The sequence below is a fragment of the Podarcis tiliguerta genome (genome assembly GCF_965153285.1).
Source record: "Podarcis tiliguerta genome assembly, chromosome: 9".
NCBI lineage: Eukaryota > Metazoa > Chordata > Lepidosauria > Squamata > Lacertidae > Podarcis > Podarcis tiliguerta.
The window spans coordinates 12,644,311-12,663,679 of record NC_139542.1 but is presented as its reverse complement, the minus strand read 5'-3'; the positions used below and the strand labels follow the sequence as shown (position 1 = coordinate 12,663,679).

The 19,369-nt window shown below is 48.3% G+C and overlaps 1 protein-coding gene across 2 annotated transcripts in view; it reads left to right on the top strand.

Annotated features, from left to right (window-relative positions):
* The window catches only part of RASGEF1B (RasGEF domain family member 1B), a 254,233-nt gene that overhangs the window by 195,023 nt on the left and 39,841 nt on the right, over positions 1-19,369 (top strand). The window contains exon 1 of one of the 2 annotated variants that reach the window (XM_083398473.1): positions 14,245-14,682. The exons of the other annotated variant lie outside the window; for it this stretch is intronic. The gene's annotated coding sequence lies outside the window, so the exon portion shown is untranslated. Of the gene's footprint in view, positions 1-14,244; positions 14,683-19,369 lie in introns of those variants that run through there. 2 annotated transcript variants of the gene reach the window in all.

Below are 19,369 nucleotides of genomic sequence, written 5' to 3'. Positions count from 1 at the left end.
CTGCCAGGTTCCTACTTGAGTGTAGGATGAGCTACTGACAAGTGCCTTGCCCACCAAGCTCTTAAAGTTGAAGCATGGAATGCTTCCTCACAAGGCTTGCCTTGGGGGAATAATGCACTCTATCAGGGTGGGTAGGTCTGTCCCCATCTGCGAAGATCATGCCTGGTTCTAGAAAACAAGATTTCACCCTCCTGTTCAGGCTCTTGCCTGCTCCACCCACCCTGCTCAGTTGAACAAAGGCCTCCTCAGCCTCCAGTGAAGCTCTCTGCTCTGTAGGAAAATTGGGGTGCTGCTCCCGCTTCCTAAACAGCTGAAGTCAGAGAGGCAATGGTAGGGAACCCGCACCCTCTCCAGCCCAGGCAGTTGCCCTTCATGCACCCATTTCTTCCTCCTGTGTAAAAGACTGCCAATCCAATCCCAACACAGAAGCACCCTTGCCTCTGGAACACACTGCGGCTGTGTCCTCTTTCCCTTCTACCTTTTTTTATCACAAAAAATATTTGCTGCTGCGAGAGCAGCAACAGGACTGGTGGCTTATCTATCACCTCTGCACTTGAATAAAGGACCAAGGATGGGGGCTTCTTCAAAGCCAGGCATTCGGGGTGAGGTGACCGGGAGAATGCTAGCAATGCACATAGTTCGTTGTGACAGCAAAACACGTATTTTTAAAAGTAGGGCTTGTTGTTTTTAAGAGCAGGCCTCTTCTGAGAAGGACAGTCCCTTTGGCCCTTTCGCAGAACCCAGAGAGGGAGCAGACAGGAAGGAGGAAGCACACTTCCCCACAAGGCAGGTTAGAATGGTGAGGCTCTTCCAAGCCCTGAGGCTCTCAGCCAGTGCCCAACCTAGCTGACCACTGGTCCAGGGGTTGTAATCAGGCCATGCCTGATCCCCACAGTTCACAAGCTCCAGGACTTTTAGTTTGTATTGCTTCCCTTGCCCATTCATGTGGCTGAGTGTAGGACCAGTGTAGACCATGAGGTTTGCCTGGCCAGCTTCAAGGTGTTGTGGTGGAGCTGTGTGTGTGTGTGTGTGTGTGTGTTTGGTGGCTTAGCTTACCCTCACTACTCTTGAGGAGAGGAGCCTGTATAATATTTTCCAATACAGGATAGGGTGCAGTGCAGTGGGGTGTGTGTGTGTGTGAGCACATGCTAAGAGCATTTCCGCCTTTCTTTTTCCTCCCAAATGTAACATTGCCATTTGTAATTTCCCGGCAATGGCAAACCACTATTCAAAAATGCAGATTGGCAAGCCATGATGTCCAACTTTGGAGAGGGGGATTGAGGGCTTGAGAAATGGGAAAGACCTCAGGCTCACATTGCCTCCTTTTGCATCGAAAGCCATTTTAAAAAATCAGTTTTTCAAAAAAGCAACCGAGACGCAGCAAGCGCAAGATTTCTGTCGGACTTGAGGATCCCCTGGTTTGTGCACTGCTGCTCCCTCAGCATCCTTCTTGCTTGATTGCAGCACAGATGCACAGAGCTTAAATTGCAATAAAAGTGGATGAGTGAAAACTGCCCGTAATGGCCTGTGAATTTCCCTCTAGGCTTTGAAACACCTCTTAATTACCTGCCGGCAGCCGTGCAAGAACAGTGCCAAGGCAGCGTTTGCCTTATTCAAATATGCCCACTGTCGCATTGATTTTTAATTTATTTAAGGAATTGCTTCCAGCAGGGCCATCTTTACCCAGGGGTAGAAGGGGTGTGGGGTGCCAAATTCTGGGCGGCGGCAAATGTATACCTACTGTATCCCTCTCAATCGGCGGCAGTTAAAAGCAATGGAGTGAAAGTCCCCACCCTGCTCCGTTGCTCTGTAACTCCGTAGCATCAAATATTCCAGACGAGTCAGGAAACAAAAGCAGTTTTTTCCGCTGTGTCGTTGTTATAGGTGAACGATTCCCCCCCCCCAAAAAAAGCTTAACAACTTGGGCTTCCCCTCCTCCAAAAAGCTCAAAAAAAGTTAATTTGGGGGCAGATAAACTAAATTTGAGGTGCTGGGCGGATCTTTGCACCCCGGCGGCACATATGCTAAAGACGGCCCTGAATGCTGGTCTGGATAGTTGGGCCATACAGGTCTGTGCACAGGATAACCTCACATGACACAGTGTGGGAAGAAGGAGCCCAATTTCAGCAACCAAGAGAAGGATAGTAGAAGTGGGAGCCATTCTAAAGAAAACCTGAACCCTAATGTGGCAATTGCCTGCTGACACGTCCTTTCCCATAATGCAACAGGGGTGCCTCTGGACTATCAGTATTTTGTGGAAAGGATTCAAGTCTCTGATTTTGGGTTTCTCTCTTCCACAGACAACTCCCAGCTCACTAAACCTCACTGATACCTCTTCAGCTTCCAACACTTCCTCTGTTGGGATATAATTCCATTCCACCTTAAAGGGGAACAGGCATGACTGTTGTGTGTCACATGCCTGTTTACTTCCAGCACAGTCTGCTGGGAACTTCCGTTTGTATATTGCTTTTGCTGCTGTTGTGCTGGAGACGAAGGGAAGCAGACATGTTTTTCCTTTGTTCCTGAACTATGCTGAATAAATTGCTGCAAGTAATGCTCACGCATGTCTCTGTCTACCTCTTCCGTTGTGAGGATTTATTCACAGCGTGCACAGCTTCTAAACGCATCTGCGGCTCGTGTCGCTGATTGATGCTGTACCTGGAAACGTTGTTCGCCCGGCTTCCGGCTGGCTGGAGCCAGCTGGGGGCCTGCCAAATGCCCCCATCTCCCCGGCAGCATCCCAGCACCCTCTTCCCAGTCTTCTCCCTCTGACAACTCATTGTCCCACCACCACTTCCCAGGCTCTGAGTGTTCTTCCCTTGGCAGTTCCCCAGTTGGTGCCCCATCTGCATCCAGCCAGGGTGCAGTGGGTGTGGTCCACCCCAGGTGTCATCCCTGAGGGGGGTGACATTGCCGCCCCCCTGGGACGCTCGTCGCAGGCGGCACCCCACTGGGACACTCGCTGCTCTCCGCAGGTGGCACCTCCTGGGGTGTTCGCTGCTCACCACAGGTGGCACACACCCTCGGGTGCACAGCATGTGCACTGCTCCAGGTGCCGGAGCAGCTAGCTCCGCCTCTGGCCCCAGGTGCTTCTGCTATAAAAGGGCTCAGTTGCAGCTTGTTCCCTGCTGGAGCAACTTCAGAGCTCCGAAACATGCTCATTGTGCCTTGCGGCCCACCTGAACCTTCCCCTTGTCCTACACCCTGGTTGACCCTTACAGATCCTGCAGAGCATGATGCCAAGTGAGACGGCTCCACTGTAAGTCTCCTGGGGTTGCTCAGCAAAGTCTGGTGACGTGTAAGATGATGTCTTTATTTGTGAATTACTGCAATTTAATCCATTTTTCTCCAAACCGGCCTTGATTTAAATGGAGAAAAAGAACAGGCCAGCTGTATTTTCAGCCGGTAATGTGCACACAGCCTCTGTTCATCATTATCCCAACCAGCCCCACACCACCCCTGCCCCGATGTGCAGGAACTGGCAACCCAGGGACAATTTGGGCCACCAGCAGAGCAACACAAAACGACTTGGGCTGACTTTGGGAGACGCCGATGATTAATTTCCATTCCGCTTTCTTATGAGGTTGTGACCCATGTCAGCCAGGCACGAGCTGCTGGGGGGGGGAACGTGGCTGGGTTTCAGAGACCACCCCCCTTTAGAAGTCCATTAGGCTGACCTGGAAGTGGAAACAGTTGCAGCTGGCTTTCAAAAGGCCAAATGAAGCCGGTGATTTCTGTTTGACATTAATTCCAGGAAACTGAATATTCCTCCCAGATGTTTAATAAACACATTCAGGCCTTCCCAAAGCCCTCTGGATGCACTTCATACGCTTCTAGCCTCAAAGAGCGCGTAAGTGTTCAAAGGCTAGACGAACCACAACTTCCAAGTACAGATACACTATGTATGGGCTGACGATGAGGAAAGCTGTGGGAGAGGTAGCTTGCTGCTACCTAATGGAGGCCTAATTGTGGTATCCCTAATGGAGCAGAAATCAGGCATGTTTCATTGGTGGTGAGGGTGGGGAAAGGGGGCTATTGCAGTGGCGTAGCATGGGTTGTCAGCACCCGGGGCAAGGCAAGTAATTTGCGCCCCCCCCCGGTGCACTGTCCCTCCCCCAGATAGTCCCTCGCTCTCGCTCTGCACCGCACCGCACCGCACCGCACGCCTGGCACCCTCCCCTCCACAGTGGGCGACGACCCGGCGGCTCGGATCGGATTCGCACAGTCAGCACTGCAGTGAGAGAGAGTGAGTGAGCCAGGTAGGGGCAGAGAGCTGCGAGTGCGAGCGCGCCCCCCCCAGATGTTGCGCCCGGTGCGGCCGGCCCCCCCTGCACCCCCCACGCTACGCCACTGGGCTATTGAAACATATAAAAGAAGCAGGCAATGCCAGTTCGCATTTTTTAGTATTGATCTGATGTGTAGAGATCTTTCCTATTCTGCTTAGTTCAATAGGGTTCTAGAAGGTTTCCTATGTGTAAGATGCTAGCAGAAGGTTTCTGATGTTTGGGTTATACCTTCTGGGAAGCTGAGTACAGCTGGTTTAAACTGGTTCTGTTATCCTTTCTGTCAAGGTCATGCTGACTATAATAGTAATAGTAAGGCCAGGAGGAGCCTGGGTTTCACTCACTTTCTCGTGTTAAGGTTTAGTCTTATTATAAGTTCTTGTAAGTTAGTTTATGATAAGTCTGCTGCAACTGGATTTCTTGTGGACAGTGCCAGTCCTGAATGTATTGGATTTGTGACCATTATGCTCATTTGCCTTCAGTAGCGAGTAAAGCTCTGCTGGAAGAAATTGTCTCTGGTCTATTTTGTTTTAAGTCTTCCTCAGCCTTGCACGACAGGCAAGGGGAAAGATCAGGAACGTTTTGTGTAAGCACGAGTTCCATAAAATAAGGAACACCTTGATGGTAAAGTAAGGCACATCCCTGGGCCACCATCTCAAAGGAACTGGGAAAGTCTGAAGCACAAGTGGAATTAAAAGTTCTGGGTTCTATCCCAAGCAACTCCAGGGAAGGCTAGGAATGACCTCCACTTGAAAACCTGGAGAGTCAGTTCCCATTGGTGAAGACCACGGGTGTTAGCAACCTCCACATTTTGCACCCCAGGCTGCCCCTTCTCTCCCCATGTTATGCCCTCAACTGGTCCTTCTCTACTCTGGAATGTATCTGAACACTCTTCTAAGCAGAGCCTTGTCTGTTAGGGCGAATGGCACCCCACCAACCTCAGCCTTCTCACATAGGAAGCTGCAAGTACTCATGGCGTTAGTCACAATCTGCAGGTATCCTCCAGCTTCTTGAGAAATTATTGAGAAATACCTACCCGAATGGGACGCGGGTGGCGCTGTGGGTAAAACCTCAGCGCCCAGGACTTGACGATCGCATGGTCGGTGGTTCGAATCCCCGTGGCGGGGTGCGCTCCCGTCGTTCGGTCCCAGCGCCTGCCAACCTAGCAGTTCGAAAGCACCCCCGGGTGCAAGTAGGTAAATAGGGACTGCTTACCAGCGGGAAGGTAAACAGTGTTCCGTGTGCTGCGCTGGCTCGCCAGATGCAGCTTGTCACGCTGGCCACGTGACCCGGAAGTGTCTGCGGACAGCGCTGGCTCCCAGCCTTTAGAGTGAGATGAGCGCACAACCCTAGTGTCTGGCAAGACTGGCCCGTACGGGCAGGGGTACCTTTACCTTTTTACCTACCCGAATAGCTCAGCTGGTTAGAACATGGTGCTGATAACGCCAAGGTTGCAGGTTCGATCCCTGTCTGGGGCAGCTGCACATTCCTGCATTGGATCAGGGGCCAGCCAGGTTTACAGGCCATAGGCCTCACTCCCACGGAGATTGTCCGTGGGCTGGACTGGCGCAGCGCGATGCTGGAAATCGCGTATACGCATGCCCAGACGTCGAAAATTGCGCCTGTGCAGAAGCTATTTTCAGCGTCTGGACATGCGCAGATGCGATTTCCGGTTTCTGTGCGTGTGCAGATGTGATTTCTGGTGCCGCTCAGTGAGTCCCTGTGCCGCGCTGCACCAGTTTAGTGCAGCGCACAGGGGACTCACCAAGCGGGTGGCTTGGTTCGGGGGTGGCTCGTGGGCTGGTAAAACCAGGGGTCAGCAACCTTTTTCAGCCATGGCCCAGTCCACCATCCCTCAGACCATGTGGTGGGCCGGACTATATTTTGAAAAAAAATAATGAACGAATTCCTATGCCCCACAAATAACCCAGAGATGCATTTTAAATAAAAGGACACATTCTACTCATGTAAAAACATGCTGATTCTTGGCCAGATTGAGAAGGCGATTGGGCCAGATCCAGCCCCTGTGCCTTAGGTTGCCTACCCCTGAGTAAAATGGTCTTCGTGGGCCGCATTTGGCCCATGGGCTGCACATTGCCGACCCCTAGATTAGATGATCCTTAGAGTCTCTGGCAACTCTACAATTCGGTTTTTGATTGATGCATTTCCTGGGGCTGATGGGAATTGCAGGGTGCTCATTTGAGGAAGGCTGTTCTAGCCACTCAGCAGCCAAACTCTCTCACTCCCACAAATATGTCACCCTGGGAGCTGCCCTTTCCATTGTTTGTTGTTGTTTAGTTGTTTAGTCGTGACCCCATGGACCAGAGCACGCCAGGCACTCCTGTCTTCCACTGCCTCCCGCAGTTTGGTCAAACTCATGCTGGTAGCTTCGAGAACATTGTTTAGGCCTTCCGAAGCGAAAAAACGCATGGAAAAACACGTTAGCCACTTGTTTTTGGCGGAAGTGGGTGGTTCCCCCCCTCTTTCCCAGTCCACCAACCATCATTATTCCAGCTCTTAAACCTGTGCCAGACTGTTAATGTCTTAATGCTTATTCAAGTGTCAGGGAGTGCTGGCAGATGTCAGAGTAAATGGGAGGCTGTCAGTGAGGAAATTACTTACCATTCATAAACTGATGGCTGCAGTCTGTCAGGTAGCATTTGAGCCTGGTCGTCAGGCTGAAATGGCGGGGGGAGGAAGTTTGATGCTGGTTGGGGTGCAGGGAGAGAGAAGGAATTTCAGGGTTTACAACAGAGGGGGTGGTGGAAGGAATTGCCTCCAGCCATGTCCACAATAAAACAAAAGCTACAGACCCTCCAAGGGTCCCTATTTTCCAGGGACGTCTCTGATTAAGAGAAGCCATCCCAGTTTCTGATTTGATCCTGGAATGTCCCACTTTTCCTTATGTAAAGGTCAAGGGACCCTGACCATTAGGTCCAGTCGTGACCGACTCTGGGGTTGCAGTGCTCATCTCGCTTTACTGGCCAAGGGAGCTAGATAGAGCTGCCTGTCACTGTTACCATCAACTATTGCTAATTTATTTGTGCGGGACAAGGAAGCAACTGGTTGAGACCTGTGCAACAACAGGTCTGGCTGAATCATTTTAGTTCTTCTGTCTTTGCTGGATTGGCCAACCCCATAAAGTGTCCCCCCCCCCCCTCATTTTACGTGCGATTTTGATCACGCTATATTTGAAACCTCCACTTTTTTTAACAGGCGCTGAAGTTGCTTTCCTGGAGGTGTGTGACGTAGAGATATTACTCCATCTCTTTCTCTCACTGTCCATTCTTAAGGCAACAGTTAGTACTACAGCTGGTAGTGGCTTCTAGATAATTTGCCAGCTATTTTCAGCCCAGCCAGGAAGCCCCAGTTAGAGCTGAAATGCGACAAATGCAGCTGGAACCAAGCTCCTTCCCTTTTTGGACAGTGAAACTCACAAGCTGCAGAGCTGGAATCTGGTCCTTTTGTCAGCTGGGGAGGAGACAGGGTCAATAAGTTCTTCTCCCTTATTGTGTTTTTGCTGAATAAAATGAAATTTCATCACACTTCTTGAAAAGAAGCTTCTGACATGGTGATTCCTTAATGTGTTGGTTTTGGGTTCTTTCCAAGGGTGTCAGTTTCTGGGACTTCCCGTAAATAAATCTTTTTTGGTTTTATTTGTCTCTTCCTTTCTGCTGAAACTGGTTTTAAAAATTCCCTAGGAATTCTGCTTTGCAAAAGGTCTCCACTCTCTCCTATTCATGCCAAGGCAAGAATCCCTGTAGAGAAATTGACTAATCAGATTCAGTTTTCCAGAGATTTGGTCAAACTTGTAATGGTTCTAGGGGCTGCTCGCGCGTAAGCCAGTGCAAACACCTGGCTGGGTTGCCTGAGTGAACCTTTTCTGTCCGGACAGCCACTCACCCGTGGCTGTCTCAATCGCTGGCAGAATCCGTCAGTGGGCGTTTCTTAAACTTCTTCCAGCAAAGAAGTTCTTTGACGCCCAGTCTTCGCCTACTCTCCCTGCGCGGAAGCCTTCTGCGCAAGGAGGGCGTAGGCAGCGGAGGACCTCTACTCTCCCCGCTGGTCCCCGGCAAGGAGTCATGGGACCGCCTCGCCGCTTCCCCCATCTGCCCCCCTTCTCCACTGGTGCTACGCTGATTCTCTTCCCCAGAAGATGGACTGCCTCTCCCAATCCCGGGACGCTCTCTGGAATCCCTCTGGATTTTGCTCTCTTCCTCCGGCACTGATGGCAGTTCCCTGACAAAACTGGATACCTTGAGCTTCCACTGGGAAGGGGGCAGTATCCCCAGATTCCTATGATCATTTTAATTTTTTTAAGAGTTTAGAGCTTTTGCAAAACCTGAGATATGAGATAAAACGCACAGACCATGTACACACTATGCAGTCAAAACTCAGTTCTCGAATGGCTGTTTTCGAACGCTTTGGCTCCTGAACGCTGAAAACCTGGAAGTAAATGCTCCTGTTTTCAAACGTTCCTCAGAACTCGAACATCCGACGCGGCTTCTGCTTGAGTGCAAGAAGCTCTTGCAACCAATTGGAAGCTGTGCCTTGGTTGTCGAACATTTCGGAAGTCGAACGGTCTTCTGGAATGGATTACATTCACCAACAGGGGTTTGACTGTACCTTTAAAGCACACTTGAAGCACAATTCCCCCCTCAAAGAATTCTGGGCACTGTAGTCTGTTAAGGGTTGCTGAGGATTGTACTCTCTGAGGGGGAAACTACAATGCCCAGAATTCTTTGAGAGAAAGATTGTGCTGCGATTGTGCTTTAAAAATATAGCATATACACAGGCAGAGTTCTTCTAATTTTGGTGTGTCGGAAATTAGTCTGCTCCCCACTTTCAGTATTTTAACTGTGTCCTCTACCCCCAGGGGAAATTCTTGCTGACATACATGATTGACTGGTATCCCTCTAACATTATCTTAGTTTTCTGTTCTGTTTTCCATTTTCAGGAGAGGGGATTGGCACTTTAGTGGTCAAAATAGAAAGCACCCATTCCTAAGAGAGAGGAAGCCACAGGGTTTGGGGAAGCCCAAGGTTTGCAGAAATAGAAAAAGCGAAAACCTTTTTAAGAAGGGGGGGAACCCTGAAGGAGGGGGGAACTCCAAAAACACCCCAGTGGGGACTGTCTGCTGAGGGGACTAAGGAACAGAAACTAGGTGGGAGGGGGACTGCAATGTTGTACCCTGAAGAGGGGCATTTCTTGACTATAAGTATTCAGACCACATTGCTCAGTACTTTATTTTGATTCTGGATTTTTATTGGTGATACTGACAACATATATATTTGTTTTATTTGTATCTTTGCCTTGCGATTTTGTTTTATCTTACATTGTAAACCACTTAGATATTTTTCAAAAATGTATCTTGAGTGGCCTATAGATTGGTTGGTTGATTGATTGATTGAATAAATAAATAGTCATACACTTTCTCTTCTTAGGACCCCACCCATCAATCATTTGGAAAATACAGAAAGGGCTAAATATTGTTACGTTCCTATATCTCATCATCTGACCTATATGGCAGCCTTTGTTTCCTTCTGTCGGTCTACAAGCTTTTGTCCAAGAAATGGGTGCAATCTGTTTGTTGAAGTGTCGTCTTCTTCTTCTTCTTCTTCTTCTTCTTCTTCTTCTTCTTCTTCTTCTTCTTTCTTCTGTCCCAGAGAAGGCAGGGGAGAAGAGCAAGGGAATAGGGCCAGTGGGGGAATGGGGCAGAAGGCACAGCCTCATAACCCGGAAAGGGCAATGCGCTGTCTCCATTGCTTGGTCTGACAACTCTTGATGGCCCACGGACCACAATTTGGGAACCCCTATCCTGGATTTGGGGGATGCGGGTGGTGCTGTGGGTTAAACCACAGAGCCTAGGGCTTGCCGATCAGAAGGTCGGCGGTTCGAATCCCCACGATGGGGTGAGCTCCCGTTGCTTGGTCCCTGCTCCTGCCAACCTAGCAGTTCGAAAGCACGTCCAAATGCAAGTAGATAAATAGGTACCACTTCAGTGGGAAGGTAAACGGCGTTTCCGTACGCTGCTCTGGTTCACCAGAAGTGGCTTAGTTATGCTGGCCACATGACCTGGAAACTGTACGCGAGATGAGCGCTGCAACCCCAGAGTCGGCCACGACTGTACCTAATAGTCAGGGGTCCCTTTACCTTTACCCTGGATTTGAGCCCCACATTGGGCAAAATATTCCTAAATTGCAAGGGGTTGGACCAGAGGATCCTTGCTGTCTGTTTAAACTCTACATTTCTAGAACGTACATTGCCTTGACACATTTTAAATATGAGGCACCTGAGGAATGTAGATTAGTCATAATAGAGAACAGAAATAAATAATGGGAAACACGGGTGTTCTGCTTCTGTTTTCTCAGTAGCTCATGTATCGTGACTCCGTTTCCCTCTCTTACCCTTCCACCACCTCCTTTTTGGTGAGGATCAGAGCCCAGCGGAAGTGACACGACTCGCTTTTCCTCCTCAGGGACTGACGTAGCAGCTTCTTCCCCCTCCATTACACCTCCACCACAGTTAGCCTTGTCCTTGTACATTTTTGGCTGTGGAAGACACTAGCTCCACCGAGCTCACTCAAATGATCTCACCTGCAAGCGCCTCCGGACACATGAGCAAGCGATCAAGGGAGACTACCTCTGAATCACCATTCGGAGATAAACCTGAGAGTAGCAGGAGGACTCAGGGGCCGCCTCCTGCTGCCACTCTGACTGAAAAATACTTGGGAACTCTGCAACGTGACGCTTCCCGCAAGCCCTGAGCCTGAGGCAAATGTCTGCATTGCCCAATGGGTGATCCAATAAAGGCTTCGCCTGATCAGATCCTTTTAAGTATGTTGGCAAGGGCAAATTCTCCTACCAATATTCCCACAGTCCTTTTTTGCATCTCTTTTCCTTGCCTGTTGCATTGAGGGACAGCAGAATTGCCACTCTGCCTTATACCTCTGTTAGGGCAGTGGTTCTCGAACTTTTTCCCTCTGGGCCACACTATTAAAAGAAAAAACGCCAAATTCCATGCCACACCCAATTTTGTATTGATAAGAATACAAAATGTGACAGCTGCATATTCCTGCATTTGCAAGGGGTTGGACTAGATGATCCTCAACTCTACAATTCCATGAAAAACTCCGCTCATATATTATACAGAGAATGAAAGTTTAATGTCCCTCCTCTCTGCCCCTTCCACATTTTCCCTAAATTTCTCTCTCCCACCCTCTCTTTCCCCCTCAACCCCATACGGACTACAGCAAAAAATTTGTCTCTAAGGGACAGCAATCAAATTGTATGAAGGATGCTACAATTTAAAAACAGAGGCACAGAATGTACTTTCGTTACTTATGGAAAATATTTCATTAAAACCCCCGAATATAGTTTTTACCGTAATTGGGCATCCTATATAAACTGCAGTGGACACTCAGGTTGCGAACGTGATCCGTGTGGGATGCATGTTCGCAACCCGCAGCATTCGCAACCTGTGTCTGTGCACGCGCGGGTTGCGATTCGGTGCTTCTGCGCATGCGCATAGCGTGCTTTAGCGATTCTGCGCATGCGCGACCGTCGAAACCTGGAAGTAACCCGTTCCGGTACTTCCGGGTTTTGGTGGTCCACAACCCGAAAAAATGCAACCTGAAGCGTCTGTAACCCGAGGTATGACTGTACCATAAACAAATAAAAGCAGTTGATTGCCCATTATTTCACAGCAATCGAATACTGTAAGAAATTCCACAGAGCCCCAACCCCTGCTGTATAGGTTACACTTTAACTCCAATCTCCTCCTTACTTTCATGATTGTGGTATTTGTCAGCCAGGGGAGAAATGAAGCCTGCTTTGTACATTAACTTCATAGCAGCCAGGAGGGAACCTAATCTAGTCAAGCTTCTCCTACTGGCTGCCTTCTAAAACTGCAGGCATCTCTTATTACTAGGATTGATTTATCTTGTACTTCACTGATATTTTTTTCTCTTCATTGCAACAAGCTGGTCGTTATTATTGTCTCACCAGAGTGGTACATGCTCTGGTTATCTTCCAATGCGCTCTACACAGGGCTACCTTTGAAGGTGACCCGGAAACTACAACTAATCCAGAATGCGGCTGCCAGACTGGTGACTGGGAGCAGCCGCCGGGACCATATAACACCAGCCTTAAAGGATCTACACTGGCTCCCAGTACATTTCCAAGCACAATTCAAGGTGTTGGTGCTGACCTTGAAAGCCCTAAACGGCCTCAGCCCAGTATATCTGAAGGAGCATCTCCACCCCCATCGTTCTGCCCGCACATTGAGGTCCATCTCCAAGGGCCTTCCGGCAGTGAGAGGTGAGGTTACAGGGAACCAGGCAGAGCTGCCTTCTCGGTAGTGGCACCCACCCTGTGGAATGCCCCCCCCCCCTTCAGATGTCAAGGAGATAAACAGCTAGGTGATTTTTAAAAGGCATCTGAAGGCAGCTTTTAGTGTTTGATGCTGTACTGCGTTTTTACTGTTTTTTTGCTGGGAGCCACCCAGTTAGAAGGGTGGCATATAAATAAATAACAACAATAATTATTATTCCCATTTTAAAGATTCATGTTTGCCAGGATTTCATTGAATTTTGGAAAATGTGTGAGGGGGAAACTGCCTAGGGGAGGCCATGTGCTTTAAATCTGGGTTGCCCTCCCCACTCACCCTGACTTCTGTGGCCTTGAGCAAGTCACTAGCCCTCCTTTCAGCCTCGATTTGGGCATCTTTAAAATGGGAATAATCATCAGGGCCTTCTCGGTAGTGGCGCCCGCCTTGTGGAACGCCCTCCCATCAGATGTCAAGAGATAAAAAACTACCTGACATTCAGAAGACATCTTAAGGCAGCCCTGTTCAGGGAAGTTTTTTATGTATGACATATTAGTGTATTTTTGGTCTTTGTGGAAGCCGCCCAGAGTGGCTGGGGAAACCCAGCCAGATGGGCGGGGTACAAATAAATTATTATTATTATTATTATTATTATTATATCAGAAGTTGGAGGCTGCAACATAGCATTGCACTGCAGCGTGAGAATTGATTCAGTTAGGGGCTGGCCCAGGGCATTTTGGCACCTGAGGTGAACCCCTAAATGGTGCCCTGGCTAGGGAAGCAGGGTGAGAGTGAGGGAAGATCTGCTTCAGGAACAAGGACGGAAGAAAGGTCGACATTGGGATCTGCTGTCCTGGTGAATCCTGCCGCCTGAGGCAGTCGCCTTCCCTGGCCTCATGGGTGGCCGGCCCTATGCAGGATACTCCATTGAGTCCTCTCTTCCACCATCCACGTCACTATCTAGTGTTCCACTGAACTCAGTAGAATTTTTAACTTTTGAGGAACTGTGCCTAGGGCAGTGTTGCAAAAAACCCCAGGAAGATGCTTGAGTCATCCTCAGGCCTGAGATTTATGCTGATTGCACAAGCAAAACAGTTAACCCCTACAGCGAAACAATAAGATTAACTTTTCTAAAAAATATGATCCGTTCTGTCTGAAATGGTATAGACAGTCTCCACCTCATTCTGCTGCCACTGTAGGCATAGTTAAATGTAACGCACACCCCACCTCCAAATAAATTAAGAGAGACGAGAGATCCGATCACAGTCTTGTGGTTAACCCTGCCCAAAAAAACCCCCCAAACCATTTCCTTGATCAAAAATCCGTCGGTGCGTTTTGCTGTTGGTGGTTCGAGCCCACCCGGGGACGGCTGTGTGCAGAATTCCTGCATTGCAGGGGGTTGGACTAGATGACCCTTGGGACCCCTTCCAACTCTCCAATTCTATGGAAATCCTTCTCGCGCTTGCTTTTTTTTTGGGGGGGGGGCGGTGAAACATAGACGAAAACAACAAAACTCCCTTTTGCTCTGATCTCTGCTTCTCAGCGTTGCTCTCTCCTTCCTCCCCCGCCTCCCACCGTAGGTAGAGAGATTCCGAGCTAGGATTGGTGGAGGAATTCTGGGGGGGGCGGAGCCAAAGGACCCGGGAGAAGGGGGCGTGTGCGCTACTAGTACACCCGCGGCCGGCAGAGCGATCAGTTTTGCAGCTGCAGAAAGGCGCGCCGGGTGTTATTTTTTTATCTGCGCTGCTGGATTGATAGAGTTAGGTTCATATTTATTTTAGCTCCATAATTTAGACGGGGGTGGGGGTGGGTGTTGTTAGGAGGTCGCGCAGAGCTGCACCGGTGCGCGGAGCTGCTTGGACCTCGGGCGAAGGATCTCGCGCAGACGTTGGATCTTGTGGAGGGGGCTGCGCTCGGGAGAGTCGAAGTGAAGTTTTCCTCTCTGAGCCTCCGAGTTCATCTCTGCCGTGGAAGCCCACGCTTTGGCGCCCTGAAGAGACTCGGGAAGATTTGCACAGAGGCGACAGAAATTGGAGGAAACTTGTAGCCTATATCCGGAATTCCTTTGAGCCAGGTAAAAAGACGCGCGTGCGTGGGAACGAGCGTTTCAGTGTCTGTCAATGCCTTCGGGTTGATGTAGCGTCGTCTGAGCGCACCAGCAATGTGGACCGTGTTGTACGCTTGACTCGTGAAGTTCCACCGATTTCTGTCGGGTTTCCTTTTCCCAAGGTGTGTGTTTTTTTTAGCATTGTGGCCACCCATGAAATTTACCTCCCTTGCTTTCAACAGCTTGTTGTCTTTATATTTCGCGGACTTGTGCGGAGGACCAGATCCTGCATGCTATAAAACGCTTCCTCGGGAGTAGACCCACCGTGGATTATTAGTATTTTAGTGACGCGCTATGTTGAGTGGAACGTGGGAGGGCCCCTTCTTTGGAAATCAGTGTAACTTACAGCGAAGTGCTTTGCGCTACTGAGCCAAGGAGATTGGAAAGAGAAGGTGGGAAATCGGGATCGTGGTTTCCAACCTATATGGCCACGTTCCCGGGTCACATAAACCCGTTTATTCGCTCTTGAAACTAGTTTGACACAGGGGTAGCCTTGGATAACTTAGGGGTGCGCGCACATTATAATTTTAAGCGCAGTACTCTTGCTTAAGTGACGCATGGATCGCTAAGTTGCATTGTTTACCTTTCTTTTTTGTAAAAATATATATTTAAGGGGGTCATCAGTATTTTGTCACTTGAATTCAGGATTCCCCTTTTGTTAATTTCCATGCTGCGTAAAAAGACGAGGAATGCATTTCTTCCCATATATAGGCTGACTTCCTAGGGCTTTTTTTTTTTTTTTTGTAAACAAGAGAGGAATTCCAAAATACTCTCCTCAGTAATGTAGAGAGGATGCATGGAGACGACTTGCTGTGAGAGGTCAGGGCATACCTTTCAAGAGGGCAGCTCCTTTGAACAGAACTGAATAACTCGACAGATGGGTTGATGGGATTTTATAGGGCAGATCCATTTAATGCACATTTAATGCACAGGACTCCCTTGTGGAGAAACCTGGGAACTGTAGTTCCCACCTGCCAGAGCTACAGTTCCCAGCATCCTTAACAGACTGCAGTGCCCAGGATTCTTTCAGGAGAAGTCACAGGCTTCAAATGTGTTTTAAAGTGTTGTTCAGTAATTGGAGTTGATGTCAAAAGGTGATTTCAGCTAGGTCCTCTATTCAAAGGGCTTTGTAAACAGTAAACTGATACTGAGCTACACTGAAATGCATCCACTGTGTACTTTAAGCTGTTTGCTTGTCAGTCAGTGAAAAACGAGACTGGTGTAGACTTGTTTGCAACACAGTGATGTAACGGTGCCTGGGTGCTCTTTTATGAGACACTCCCCCACAGTTATGCGTGATTTTTCTTAATCAATACAGGCATTCTGGCTTTAATACTGTTTCACGCCTCTCCAATCTCTGAGCTGTGTGAAAGTCTGGGGGTCTAGGCACTTTCCCAGGGTTCGCGTTAAGGCACAACAGAGACTGTGTTGTCTTTATGATGTATGGTCCATTTACCTACCCTGAACCTACGATGGAGGGGTTTGCACTCCCAAAGGTTCTTGCTTATCCCAGGCTGTAGCCAGGGATCTGAAAAGACCTGAAACTGAAATCCTAAAAAACTCCACATTCCCCACTTTCTTGATGGCTCATCACCTTGCCTTTGTTAACAACTTGTACTCATTATCAGCCTAGCCTGGCTCTTCCAGCAATTGAATCGCTCTGAAAATTCAGGGGGCTTGATTCAATTCTGACCCTTTAATGGTTCCAGGAATTTAGGGGAGTCTGTCCCCACCCCAACTATAACACTACTAAGTCATCTTTCTTGCTGAACTCTGGCCCCCTCCACTTTTGCTTAATATCTAGTCTGATGAAGAGTTCTACTGGACTCAGAAGATTGCTCGGTGCTTTGTGGCATTTTGGTTATAATACCAGGGACCTTGGAATTTTCAGGATAAAAATGGCAGGTTAACCCTTTAGCTGTGCATGCTAATGTAACCTAACCTGTCCTCCTCCGCAGATCTTATTTAGTAGGTCTCTCTCTGCGAAAAGCTTATTTATTTGGCATTCTGAGAATTGGTAAATCGAGCCCCATGGAGATGATGCCATTGTTTCTGCTCTGATACGACTAGTGAGTCCCTGCTCCACTATGTCACTGTGGCAACGTGATCACAAAACATACTGTATTCGCTAGGAAGTAAGTACGACTGGTTTAAGAAAATGCAACCTAAGCCCTTCTAACCAGCTCTTCTGCTGTTAATGTTTGCTCATCTTTGTTTAAAAAGCTTGAAATCAGAATTGGAGGACTTCATGGCGGACAGGAACCATAGAATTGTAGAGTTGGAAAAGGGACCCTGAGGGTCATCCAGCCCAACCCCCAGCTATGCAAGAATCTAAACTGTGACAGATGGCCATCCAGCCTCTGCTTATAAACCTCAAAGGAAGGAAAGTCCACCACCTCCCAAGGGAGTCTGTTCTACGGTTGAACAGTGCTTGCCATCAGAGAGTCATTCCTGATGTTTAGTTGGAATCTCCTTTCTTGTAACTTGAAGCCATTGATTCGAGTCCTACCCTCCAGAGCAGGAGACAACAAGCTTGCTCCATCCTCCATGTGACAGCCCTTGAGATATTTGAAGATGGCTATCCTGTCTCATCTCAGTCTCCTCTTTCCCAGGCTTAAACATACTCAGCTCCCTCAACCATTCCTCATAGGGCTTGGCTTCCAGACCTTTGATCATCTTGGTTGCCCTCTTCTGCCCACGTTCCAGCTTGTCAACATCCTTCTTAAATAGTGGTGCCCAGAAGTGGACACAAGATGTCAACTGTGGAAGATGCCCTTTCAATCTTAGCTACCTGTCATACCTTGACTAAGCAGAGGGCACTTTGGGACAATAGCCAATGAAGTCTCTGTTCTCCTATCCTAGAACTGAAGCCACGAGGTTATGTAGATCAGCCATACCAGAGTTAGAATCCTCTTGTCGAGGATGGGGAGCCAGTGGCTCGGCAGGTGCTGTTTGAATCCATTAGCCGCAGCCAACAGGAGCACTAGGCTGGGTGATACAACCTGTAGTCTAACAACATATAGAGAACCATGGGTTTAGACAGGATTGTAAGTTGTTTTTATATGCAACAACAGCAGCAAGAATATTATTGGCACAAAAATGGAAGCAAGAAGAACTACCGACGAAAGAAGAATGGAGGATGAAGTTGATGGACTATGCAGAATTAGATAAATTAACAGGAAGGATTCGAAACCTGCGGGATCAGAGATTCTTAGAAGACTGGAGCAAATATATGAACTATTTGAAAAGTAGTTGTGATGAACTGATTACGCTAGTAGGACTGCGAGAAGTTTTGTAAGGTGCATTATTTGAAATATTGCAAGAAAGACTATGAAGAGAATTATTCGTTAAGGACAGTTAAATGTAATCTAGAAACTAAGAAATGCATAATAAGGGATAAGGAACGGAAAATCATCAGTGGTGTTGATGGAAGTCTAAAAATATTGTATAAGATGAGAAGTTACGTTGTATGGCTGTTGGAACTGATATATTAAAAAAATCAGTAAAAATGTATGTATATATACACACACACACACACACACACACACCCCATATATATATATATATATATATATATATATATATATATATATATAAAGCTGGTGTGTGGCACAAGCAAAGAACAGGGCAAATCGAGAACTGAAACCTTATCATTCAGAGCTGAAGCTTACAGGGGCGGCAGACCTTTAAAAATGTCTTGTCTGGCTGGTCTACTTCCTCCTCCGTTGGGAGATCTGTGTTGTTCTCTTCCCCTCTCGTTTCTGCACTAACGGGTTTGTTTTGGCTCGCCTTGCCAAGCCTGGAGACGCGGAAACACCCTCCCACAGTGCGGCTGAGTGTTGCTAAGCCCTCTAAATTTAGGACCGGGCGAGATGTGGAACAGAGAAAGGGAAGGCAGGGAGAAGATCTGGAGTTTGGTAGGGCAGCTGCCTTGTTTTGATCATAAGATCTGGCAAGTAAGACTCGGGTGTCAACCGGTGACTCGTCCCTTCCTCCCCAAACATAGTGCGGAATGATTTCTATATGCTAGGGATGGAAACCCTGATAATGCCTCTTCGTTGCCTGGGTGGAGCATGGGGGGTGCGTGTCAAAACTAGACTACTGTAAATTTCTGTTTGTGGTTCCACCCACTCTGGCTCTGCCCAATGCTCACTTGTATGTGGCCCTTGGAAAGTGGTCCAGAAGGTAATGCGGCCCTCAGTCTGGAAAAGGTTCCACAAGCCAGATTTATGGCTGTGTGATATGGTTGTTGTTGTTGATGATAATAATGATAATAATTTATTATTTATACCCCTCCCATCTGGCTGGGTTTCCCCAGCCACTCTGTGCGGCTTCCAACAAAAGATTTAAATACAATAGTCGGCCAAACATTAAAAGCTTCCCTAAACAGGGCTGCCTTCAGATGTCTTCTAAAAGTCTGGTAGTTGTTTTTCTCTTTGACATCTGGTGGGAGAGCGTTCCACAGGGCGGGTGCCACTACCAAGAAGGCCCTCTGCCTGGTTCCCTGTAACTTGGCTTCTCGCAGTGAGGGAACCGCCAGAAGGACCTCAGCGTCTGGGCAGAATGATAGGGGTGGAGACGCTCCTTCAGGTATACTGGAATGAGGCCGTTTAGGGATTTAAAGGTCAGCACCAACTCTTTGAATTGTGCTCGG